The sequence below is a fragment of the Sciurus vulgaris genome, assembly GCF_902686455.1.
Source record: "Sciurus vulgaris genome assembly, chromosome: 15".
Classification (NCBI taxonomy): domain Eukaryota; kingdom Metazoa; phylum Chordata; class Mammalia; order Rodentia; family Sciuridae; genus Sciurus; species Sciurus vulgaris.
In genome coordinates this window covers 74,262,396-74,275,067 of record NC_136476.1, presented here as the reverse complement: position 1 = coordinate 74,275,067, position 12,672 = coordinate 74,262,396, and positions in this window count along the sequence as shown.

The window sequence follows — 12,672 nt, the reverse complement described above, 5'->3', positions numbered from 1 at the left end:
TCCATAAATTTGTTTTAGCTCCCAAACATCCTCATGTTGAGAATGGAAACTAAAAAGCTATCCTCTGGCTCAGAGTGAGTCCAAAGAAACTGAATTGTGACATATTTTCTGGCTAACATGGTCTAGCTAAATCTGCATATGTATATTTCCTGGCATTTGATTCTATAAATTGTAATCACTGCTTTAAGATGGGTGGAAAAACAATCTAGCTGCTTCTCTCCAGTTGATGGAACTGCATTAAACTCATTTTTCTTTGTACATTATTTGCTTATTTCTTGTGTGGGCTGATGAGTGAATCCAGCCAGTCAAGAACCGCACAGATGCTCTGACTTGGCTGCCAGTCACAGTACCTGCCGTTTCCTTAAGAATGAAGGGAGAGGAGAATGAGGGAGCATCATAAAGTGTTCCATTTACATAATTTTACTCAGGTCTGATCAAAAACTAAGACTCAAAAATCCATATCTAGCAACAGATTCTATTTATATTTCTTTTTCTCTACAGTCATTTAATAATGCAATATCTTTGGTTTCATAAAGATTTGCATGAAATCTATTTTATTAAATCTTCACTTTTACACTTTTGAGACATATATCATCAATTTCACATTATATCTGAAACACTGAGATTCAGAAATTTGATATCTTGTGTATAGTCACTAAATCTAAGTTGCCATTTTTCCTAGACAGGTACCAGAACCTCTAATAATTCTCTATTTTGGAGTTGAGAGTATTGCTCAGCCATAGGGTACATGTTGAGCTTGCACAAAGTCCTGGGTTCAATCCCCAGAGCCAAATGAATGAATAAATAAATAAATATTCTTTATTCAAAATCCTCACTCTAACAGTTTTTGAACTATATGAATTGTATTGTTTTTTTTGGAGATCAGTCACATAATACTAAAGCCACAATATACATGGCCATATAACAACAGCAACAGCAGTAACTTCATGGCATACAATAAGCAGGTAAGAAAAGGAGTGAAATGAAATCTACATCCAAGTGAACTGGCTTCCAGAACCCCTACCCCTGGCCTCTACGATGAAGCTATGCCTTTGCTTTGCCCTTGATCTTTGAGGGGTTGGATGCCCTTCTCCACATTCTTCCATTCTCCAGGCCATTACCATTAATCAATACCAAGTTCTCTTCATCTCAGATCATAAATCACCAGGCCATCCTCATGTTGCTAGGTAATGGCTCTCTGACCAGCTACTTCACACCAAGGTGTGAATGAATAATGATGGTTTCATAAGTTTTCACTTGGGAGTCTGTATTTTAAGGAGGACCACAAACACTTTTCCAATGAAGTGTGAAAAGTGGAGCTTTCTCAAGACTATTTCCAGCGAGATGAAGAGAGAAGAAATATTTTGTCAGAAGGGGGTTAAGTGCCAATCAAACTGTGTTACATGAAAAAAAAAAATGAAGTAAATAAAGGGAATTAGCATTTGAGGCTAGCGAGAGGAAGACAGGATAAGGTAATCCTCATGACAGATGAGGGTGAATTATACTTGGTCCAACAAGGGGAATTCCTGGTTACCATTCACCCCAGGAAAGATTGCTGCACCTGCTCAGCGCTCCTCTCCAGCAGATGTTCATCCCATTTTCAGATCATTAACACAGTCAGAGAAGGTTTCTGACATCCAGGATCCAACCACCTCCCTTGGACTTGCAGTTCCCTTTGCAGGATTCTAGAATCTTAATTTATCCTTTCATGGATGGTTCATATCCCGCTGTAAAATTCTGACACTTAAACCAATTGCAGTTTACAAAAAAAGTAAACAGAGAGTTTAGGAAAGATTTTTCATTTCCTCAGATAGCCTACCTTAATAAGTTTGATGGCTACAGGCACCTAGAAGGTTCCTGTCCTTTAGAGTATCCTGGTTTCTTCCCTACAGCTGTCTCAAGGGGAGTCTGCAATGCCAGATTACATACTGTTGACTTGCTCTACATATGGATAGTAAAACAGTGCCCCATGAAAGTTCCTGGTGGAGATTTGATGTCATTATCGTGAGAGGAACCCCCCCCCCCACTAAAGAGATTTTGAAACAGGCAACCCAGACTGAGGCCTAAGCATGAGGCTTTCTGCATTTTCCTTGCTGAATATAACAATCTTAGTTCCATCACAACCAATGCTCAGCTCACTCTCTAACTCAGCTGCAGACCTGGCAAGATCAGACCCGCCCAGGACAAGACCAAGAGGAAGAAACTACTCAGGGCTGAGAAATCAAGAAACAAAAAAGCACATCATACTGAAGAGAGCGTAAATCTTCACCATTAAATGCTGGTCATTGAAATCTTGAACATTTTATTAAGATTAGTAACACTTCTTTCCTTGGTCAAAACTAGGAAGGGATCATAGGATAAAAGCCAAAAAATATATGTTATATTTTCTTAATAAGTAAGTCAAATGAAAGCAGTTGGCGTTTTATTTTCTGTTTTCTTTCTCGGGCATAACTTATAAAGGCGGAAATACTTTTCCATTAGAAATCAGAGGTAAGTTTACAAAGTACTATATCCATACTTTCCTATTAGCTTAACAGATTTAGAGGACTTCTCTAAAACTTATTTTCCCTTTCTTCCACCTCATGTCTCAAGATGTTTATCTTTGGAATGAGGAATGATTACACTTATTGCATATGGAGATTCAGAGTGATAAATTTAACAACGCATTCAAAGGACTCAACACAGTGTCTGGCACATAGTTTATGGTTAAGACTTGCTTGCTTTTGAATCAGGTAGATATGAGTTGAATTCCTAGTCTACCAATTGTGAACCACATGACTAACTATTTAGTTTCTCTGTTCCTTAGTCTTCTCATTGTAACACAGATAAATGGGTAAGTTTACATTGAGATTCAATGGGATAGAAGAGAGAAGTCAACACAGAGTATACACTAGCCACTCAATTAATAGTGACTATTATTATTAACACTGCTTAAAAACCATTTTACGTATTCAGGTTCCTTGTGAGTTTTTTTTTTTTCTGTATGTTGGCAGAGTTAGGTTTAAAATAGGTAGGACTATATGTAAAAGCTATACAGATATAAAATTGAATAGCTTTAAAACCAATCACATTTCTCTTTTGGAATATGCTAGTACAATATTTTAAAATGTAAGTTGGTTATGTATACACAGCATACTAACTTGTCTAGAGTCATAAAAACCCAGGTCCAGACTATATAATCTATGTAAACTTGATCAAGATGTATAATCTCCATGCCTTGTATTATTTATTTATAATATATAGATAAATTTATGCATTATTTATTTTTTGTGGGAATAAAATGCATAATATATTTAACTATTTAGAAAGATAGTAAGGACATATTCAGCTACTCCCAAATATTATGTGCACTCACATTTCTTTTCATTTACCTCCCTTTGTAGGTAGTTTTTAATGAGTGTAATATACAAGATTGTATTTTTGTATTTGCCAGTCAATTCAATTTTTAAATTAACCCATGTCGTTCCCTATATGCCACAGTAAATGCCATTACTATGATCAAGGTTGAAAATAGAAGCTTCTTTTTAAGACTCAGATGGGATCAGGGCATCTTTGATTTCTAATTTATTGAATTAGTATGTAGGCTAATTGACACAAAATCCAGTGATGGATCTTTTTGTGAAGGCAAGTTGTTATCATCACTCTGGCAAAGTGTAATACTACATGAGCTACATGTAAGCTTTAATTCATCTTAAGATCTGATTATGGCCTCTTCAGAAGTTGCTAGTGTTGCCCAATACATTCTCTCCAATATGACCAAAAATCCAAGTACATTTACCTTGAGGATTCACACAAACCACACTTGCAGGAAGGAAAAGCACATTAACAATCTGAGATCAAATTTCTGTAACTTCCTGTCAATCCAGCAACTTATTCACCACCTTCTGGAATGGCTTTCTGAAGAAGTCTTTGGCTTTGCTCTGTTCCCCTAAGATGAGAGACCCTCTGTCAGCTACAGGTGTTAATACCTGTTTATAACTTCCTTGATCCTTCTAAGAATTACATTTCCCTGCCTGCTTTTCATTTCTGGATTCAATCCCATAGACTTTCAGTTGAAAATCTTAGTCTTCTGAGGCTTCTCTCTCATTTCATTGCTTCTGAAACACAGAACTTTCTTCTAAAGGGATGAATATATATATGAATATAATACCGTTTTATCTCTCTACTACACTGCTTCTCATTCATTTATTCAAAGGTGCCCTATTTTGTTTAAATCAGATGGCTTCAATTCTCAAAGGGGCAAGGTACTTGTTCACTTAGAATCCATCTAAGTAAACAAAAGAAGAAACTTCTTACCGGCTTTTAAAAAGACTTACTGAGATAGACTAAGAAGTCTTGGTATAGAATGGGGATTGTGAACCCACCCTATAAAAACCAGGGTTTATTTTCTGCCCATTGCCTGTTCGCTGTTTATTGTTTGTTTCAGAGCTTGTAGGAGAGTTCTCACATTGCATGCCCTGACTGCTTCTGCTTGCATAAAACATGATGCTCTCCCTCGAACAATGCTGGAATACATTACATAAATTTCCCTTTGATATCCAGTATGTTTTCTACTCTAAGAATCTGAGCAGAATCACATCTCCTTTCCCCCCAGTGTTCCTGATGTGCTTCATAACTCTCTCTTCTGTGAATCCAATAACCATCTCCAAGCCATTAGAAAAGGTACTTTTCAATGAAGGGTGGAAGTAGCTCAGTAGGGCAGAGCCAAAGATGATATAGCAAGTAGTTGTATGATAGCATGAGAGCTGCCATCCCAAGGATTAGGAAACTGCACAATCAAGATTTTCACTACAAACTCTTGCAGTATGGAGCATTCTGGACATAATGTAGAGGGCAACTTCTCTTTTCAAGCCTGGTCATAACTATTTCAAAGTTGATTCCTTCCTACAGAAGGATCTGCAGTTTGATTTAACTTACATGCCTTCTAGAACACCATGTCTTTCAAACTTTAGTAGTAGTAAACCTTTCTCATCAGCTTCTTTTGCATCTAGGGGTGATCTGTTATCAGAGTGTGATGGGAAGCTTTTGCTTTCCTGATTAAAAGCAGGAAAAAAACAAAACACAGAAAGATGCCACCCTTACAGTGAAAATAAAAAGTTTCTGAAATGTCTGAAGTCAAAGATGTTTCAATGCCTTCACTGATTTCTAAGAGGAAGACCAAGGTCATTATTGATCCCAGCCCTGATATTGTTGAAACGAAAAAAAAAAAAAAAAATGACAACTGCCTACCTCCTGATGTTTTGTTACATAAAGAAAAGTAAATAAATAAAAAGCCAATTTTCTTAAGCCAGGTGTACCATTTTGTTTGCCTCATTTGATTAACTGCAGTGAAACGTATTTATTACAACTGTCATGCCTTCCTAAGTAGAATAACTTTGCTTAAAATCTGTGGACTTTCATGGCCCTTACAATCATTATTCCAAATACCCTGGCTTGATACAGGACATGGGAAGACTAAGCAAATCTTAAAAACCTGTGTCCTGGGAAGGAAGGCAGTAGAAATAGCTTTAGACCAGTGTAGGCTCTCCTTTCTACACTTGGTGTGAATTGGAGACCTCATTCAGACATGGGATCTCAGACATTTTAAAGTTAGCCCTGGAGTTGGAGGGCAAGGTGATTTTGTGACTGTCACACAGATCAGACTCCAGATCTCAAGAAGATAAGGGTAATTCCTCCTAATCTGTAAGAACAGGTTCAATTAGCATCAGTCAGCATGGGCCAAAGTGACTTGGAATTATTACGTGGTGCAGACTTGAAAGTCTGATGTCACCTGCTGTCAGTCAAAAGAAATCCTATTCCTGAACTCTCTGGAAATGTCCCTAGACTTCCAGTAAAACGGGAGGGCAAAGTTATGTACTGTTTTCCTCTCTCTGAGAAGACCCACTCTCTCCCTTGAGAGTGATCCCTTTTCTCTCTTCCCAACCCTTTCACAGACTCAAGCCTGCTCCCTCAGACAATAGAGTGAAAACAAAAAAGGAAATTTAAAGTTAAGTTTGAATTTGAGTTATATAACCTCTTAGTACTGAAGTTTGACAATTTCATCTCAGCACCTAAAGTTCATTAGAATATTATAATTCCTAGATATTCCCCATGGCAATATTATCATCAGGATATCCAGGTAGGGTCCTGGTCCTTGGTGTCCTAAACAAAGAATTGAGCAGGACACACAAAAGTAACAGGCGAGGTACAGATTGATTGAAGCTGAAGCACTCCTTAAGAGTCAGTAGCACTCATTAAGATAGAACAGAGTGGGGAAAGCAAGAGAGAGAGGCTGAAGGACCTAACATCTAGAAATTAGTGTCATATGCTGAGTTGTGAGTTATTCTTTTCCTTATACAGATTGGATTGAAGGCTTTACCCCATTTGCTCCCTTAGGTACCTTATAAAACCGATAATAAGAGCATCCAATTTTCCCCCATTGGTTACTTTAGAAAACCTAATTAGAATACTGTCCACTTCACCTTTATGGTCATTTTAGAAAATCAAACCCATGGAGGGAGTTATTACGGGTGATTAGTCCTCAAAGCAGGGAGTTGTCATGGTAATAGACTTCTCATAAAGGAGACATGATGACTCATCTCCTTGTCTTGTCCTCCAGGGGCATTTTCTTGTACTCTGCCTCCATCATCTTGGTGTCCTTGAACTCCTACCTAAGAGTAAGGGAGTATGCAAAACAGCCCACTTGTATCTACAAGTCTACGTTAGTGTTGTTAATACCTTTCATTCATGGTATTCATTTTTCTCTAGCTAATTTTTCTCATCAGCATGAGTTCATGATTAAATAAATCAGAGATCATATTTCTGTGGCATTTAGACAAATTCATCATGCAATCTTTTTATTCTTTTGGCAGAGGTTTTGTTGCTGTGTTAGTTTTTCTTTGATTCTTTTTTAAAAATTTTTACAGACTGCCTATTGATTCATTTTGTTTGTTTATTTAAAAGAAATGGAATTAGTCTTATAATATCCATCTCTGTGGGAGAAGATGGCTCCAAAGAAGGGTTCCCAGAGGGGAGGGGAATTCCACTCAGGACCAGTAAGGCTCTTGCATACGTGACAGAAATGAATTTCAGTACATGCCAGATGAAGGCATAGACGGAGGTTTATTTAGGAAGTAGATACACATTCCAGGGAGAATGTGTAAAGTGAGAGGTCCCTCCTCAGGTTGGGGCTCTGATATTTATTGAAGGGCAGTAGTTAAGGGTCAGGCGGGAGGTGGAACCAAAGTGAAACTGGACAATTTCTCACCCGTTTTCCCTGAGCATGAGCGTTTCCCTCATTGCAGAAGAGTACGGGCCAAGGGCATGTTGCTCAAGAATTACAATTTTTCCTGAACACTTTTTGCATCTCAATAGCTCATGGGTATTACCTTTGAGACTCATTATATCTCTCTCTTAATCCCAAATTCCTATCTCATATCTAGGTTTTATTTTGAAAAATCAATCTATTTGGCAATACTGAGCCCACATTCTTCCATGACACTGTCATGCAAAGGAGAGGTTCTGCGGCCCCATTTTAGTTCAAGCCCATATACGCCACTCACCACCCTGCTGGCCAGACCCACCTCAATTGCATAGGCCATGTATTTGGCAACCTAGTTATTTGAATTCTAAACCTTGAAACTGAAAATTATTAAGATCCTTTCTAACTCTAAAACTGACTCCAAATTCAGCTTTATGTTGTTAGCTGAATATGTTAAACCATTAGAGGGACTGGTTCATAGGCTGTAGGAGATGATGTCTTAATCCCCTTTGAGCTCTAATAGTCTAGCAGTCTTTGACAAGCTAAGTTGTTCCTGAGATTTTGATAAATTACTTGACATGCCATTGGGTGCGCTGGCCTTGAGCTGGTCTTAGAAGTGACGAAAGAGAGCAACACTTCACTTGTCGCCATTGATCAAGAATGAAAACATTGATAGGTTAAAGTCAGGGGTTGCAGGTACGCCCTTCCCTGCAGTTCTAAATAAACACAATCCATCTACCAGGGCTAAGCAAGTGTTTCTTAAGGCATGTTTGTAAATGTGTTTATAAAGCAAGAACCTCCAATCCATCAGCCCTCAAAGAGCTAATCAATATATTCCAATCTGATCTCAGAGAAGTTTTGCCGCTGGGAAGTTTAATTTATTTCAACTCATGGCCATGAAAAAATGAGCAGCCGAGGCATTTTGACAAAGTAGAAAAAGTGGCAGTGTTGTATCTAGCACCAGTTCCATTTCAATTTTCTACTTTATCTGAACAAATCCCCCACTGAATGGAATGACCATGAAAACCAATCAGGCATGGGCTACTCTATGGGCCAAGGTGGGAAGAAGGAGTGTGTGGATGGTAGCGGAAAAAGGCACTGTTACTCACAGACCACGCTCTCTGTTAAAGCGTTTCTCCTAGAGAAGGAGTAGGAAGCCTGGGGAAGGGTTCTGGTATGTAATCTACTGGATAAATTTCCTTTTAACAGCATTCATATCTGGATATAATCACTTCCCACAGCTACGGTGTTTGCCCCTGAAAAATAAATTCCCTTGATGTCTGTAAGGGATGGATATCAAGTGCCATTTCCCTTTTAGAGTTTGGCACAGTAATGACATAAATAAATCCCAGGAGAGTATTTCTTATTTTTATGCACCCGAAATAGAATCCAGGTCTATCATATACTGAAAGACAGCATAGCTTTCTTGGTCCCAAGGGAAATATGCAGAGTGGCAGAAATGGAAATGTGTTATCCTGGGATCCCTGCTATATTACAGGCTGCATCAGAGGAATATACTTGCATAAGTGATAGTCAGTCCCTACTTTTCTATGCAGATTCAACAAACATAATGTCCATAGTCTTTAAAATGTAGAGAGATAGAATCTGGAAGACAAAAGATAAAGGGGAAGAGTACCAAAGAAGGCTAATGGAAAGGAGGCACTTTCAAGCAATATTGTTCAAGCTAATTTATCCAGAAAATAGAAACCAGAGATACAGAGGAGCTCCAGAACACATCACTGAACCTCAGCATCTGGAGAGGCAGACCTCATTTCCACCAGCCAAGACAGAAAAAGAATGAGATCTCCAGATTTTTCTTGGACCTGAATAGGATGGACCACCATTAAATCAGGAAAAACAAAACAAAACAAAAAACAAAGCCATGGAACAAGAGATGTTAACCATGACCATGAAAAGTAATGAGATCCTTTGGAGACCTGTCTGGATCACACTTACGGTCAATAGGAATACTTCTTAGGCGTTACTACAGCAAAGAGTCATGGAAGAAGCAGTGCTAGAATCAAGAAAATACAATTAGTTCTAGCCAACACTGCTACTTGTTTCCAATGTGAATAAATTTCTTTGCAATTGTGTTTCTTCATCTCCTAAATAAAGTCTTGAATTGATAGTTTTCCTATGTCCTATCTATCTCAGAAATGCCATAATATTATTCTTCTCTATGGCCCAATAATTTCCATTTTGCATATATACCACAGTTTCTTTATTCATTCATTTGTTGAAGGGCATCTCTCTAGGTTGGTTCCATGATCTAGCTATTGTGACTTGAGCTGCCATAAACATTGATGTGGCTGCATTACTGTAGTTTGCTAATTTTAAGTCCTTTGGGTATAAACCTAGGAGTGGGATAACTGGGTCAAAAGGTGGGTCCATTCCAAGTTTCTGAGGATTCTCCACACTGCTTTCCAGAGTAGCAGCACCAATTTGCAACTCCATCAGCAATGTAAAAGTGTGCCTTTTCCCAACATCCACACCAACATCTGTTATTGTTTATGTTTGTGATAATAGCCATTCTAATTGGAGTAAGATGAAATCTTAGAGTGTTTTATTTGCATTTGTCTAATACTAGAGATGTTGAAAACTTTTTCATATATTTATTAATTGCCTGTATGTCTTCTTCTGTAATGTGTCTGATTTGCAAATAAATGAATGGAATTGGAGAATATTATGCTAAGTGACATACCAATCCCAAAAAACCAAAGGTTGAATGTTTTCCCTGATAAATGGATGATGATATATAATGGGGGAGTTGGGGAGTGAGAAAGAATGGAGGAACTTTAGATTATGTAGAAGAAAATAAGAGGGGGGTGTATGAAAAATGTGGAATGAGATAGACATCATCACCCTATGTACATGTATGATTACGTGAATGGTATGAATCTACATTGTGCACAACCATAGAAATGAAATGATATACCCCATTGGTGTCCAATGAATCAAAATTCAATCTGTCAAAATAAAAGAGTAAATAAATAGTTTTAAAAAGAAAGAAATATCATGAGCCTCATCAGTGATATCCATACAACTCCACTTCTGCATTTTTCTGTTTTCTATTAGAGCAATAGCATGTTGGATACATGAATTACTTTTTCGAATAACAACTTGGAACCAGGAAAACTGCATACCTATAATACCAGTAACTCAGGAGCCTGAGGCCTGCCTGAAGTTTTAGGTGAAGTTTTAGGTGAGCTTGGCAACTTAGCAAGACCCTGTCTCAAAATAAAATTAAAAATGCAGGAATAGTTCAGTGGCAATGCACCTTAGGTTCAGTTTTCATTACCAGGAAAAAAAAAAATGGTTCATTTCCATTTTATAAATTTAGTCATTTATAACTCTCTTTCACAAGTAAAGGATATCTATTTTCAAAGTTATGGCGTGCAATTGGTATAGGATTCCTTATACAATTTTACGCGCAGGTTTTAAGAGTTAGTGCAGCACAGCCTGGAAAAAAATCACTCAAAAAGTAATCAACTTTAATATGCTTTGTCAAAATAAGTAATTTATCTATGGAACTAAGAGTGTGCTCATGAGAATCTTACTCATCCTTTTCTTCTACACAAGTAGTTATGGTTGCCTACTTTTTCAAAAATAACTATATGATTGATCTGTGATTGATAGGTCTATTATTTCTAGATAATTAAATTAAAACAAAACTTACATGATATACATGATGTAATTTTTTTTGGTAAAAATATCTAAAACAATACTAAAATTATACAAACAAAGTGACATTCAAGTGTAAGAAAATGACACTTGTCATTCTTTTAGTTCTGTTGGATTGTTACTAAATAATTGTATTTTGATATTTTACTCCATTCTTAGAAGGATGGGAAAATAGAGAAGACCAAGAAGAAGGTGGATCACCTGAAAAGCAGGAAATAAGTCATCTTCAGGTTTTTTTTTTTTAAAGCCAAAGAAGCCTGAGTTTCTACTTAATAGCATAATTTGCCCCTAGACTTCCTGTGAGAGAAAATACATGGGAGGAAATGTATATGAATCGGGGGGTGACCTTCAGTGTTTTGGGGAATGAGCAAGAGGACTTCAAAGAAATTATAGACCACATACTAAGCAAGGTATAAGGTATAAAAAATCCGTACTATGGGCCCTGGAGATATGGCAAACAACACATATCTAACTTCCAGTCTGCCATTCTTCAGAGAGAGAGATAACCTCATAAATACTTTGCTGGAACTTTAGGTTCCTATGAAGGGGTAGGGCTAAAGATCTTTACTTAGGGTGTTGCAACTTATTTTAAAAAGACAAAAAAAAAAAAAAAAAAAAAAAAACGATGCTATAGATATTTTGTTTCAGTACTGTATTCTATCTAAGACTAGGAACTACAAACAATTTTGTGGGAAGCAGAAGAATAACCATTGGTAGGGGAGAGGTCTGGACTTAAATTGAGTCCCCCTTCTACTTAGCATCTTTGTGCCCGCAGAGAAAGCCTCATTAGATCACTTTGCCACATTGACTGGTAGTGCCACCATTGGGAACAGTTTCATAACAAGTCACTGTAATGTATTTGTCGTCTTTTATGTGCAGCCTGGATAGGCTATATTGATCCCTTGGACAATTAGTTGTAAGCAGGAAAACAGAGTTGATTTCATCTAACACAAACTGCACAGGCTTCTTCAATCTAATTCAGAGTGAATCACCAGGTTCCTTTCTCGAGGAGTAAATATTTTTTCCTCCTTTTCCTATACTGGGCCAGGATCTTCCCGCCCCTCCCCTTAGGGAAGAGCTATTGCTTTTCAGGTTAGAATGAACCCAGGGGATATACACTGGTCCCTGCCTTCCAAGGAGGTTTATTCCTCTTTAAATGAAGATCCCACTTTCCTATTGTTACATTTCTTTTTCAGTCTTTGGTATGTTCTCCCCTGGGGCTGATTGCTGGTCTTATATCTTTCCCTTTCATTGCCTGGTAATTTTTCCCTAATCAAACAATATGGATACTATTTGACACTCCCTTACCTCAAAGAATTATGGCTGGTCTATTAGGCAGAGTTCTCTCTGAAGAAGAACAACAGGAGGTATGATTATAAAAAGAGGATTTATTAGATTAGCTGTGCCTAACCAGAAGCTGACAGTCCACAATGACCACCTGTACTCTGCACAGTTTGAAAGAACGAGTAGCTGCACAGTCTAAGATGATGATGACTCAGAATGATAGGGTTCAATGATGCTACCCACATCCGGGACCGAAGGCCTGTAAACTCTCTGGAGAATTACTGGCAGAATCTGCTTTGGAAGAGTAAAGAAACTGGAGTCTGATGTTCTCAGGTGATTGCAGCTGCAATCAAGAACATGTTCAAGAAGAATGGAGATTGAATCTGCTTCTTTTTTCTTCCAATTTTTATTCCATCCACACCACCAACCTATTGGTCTGTGCTGTCCACACTTAGGGTGGGTCTCCA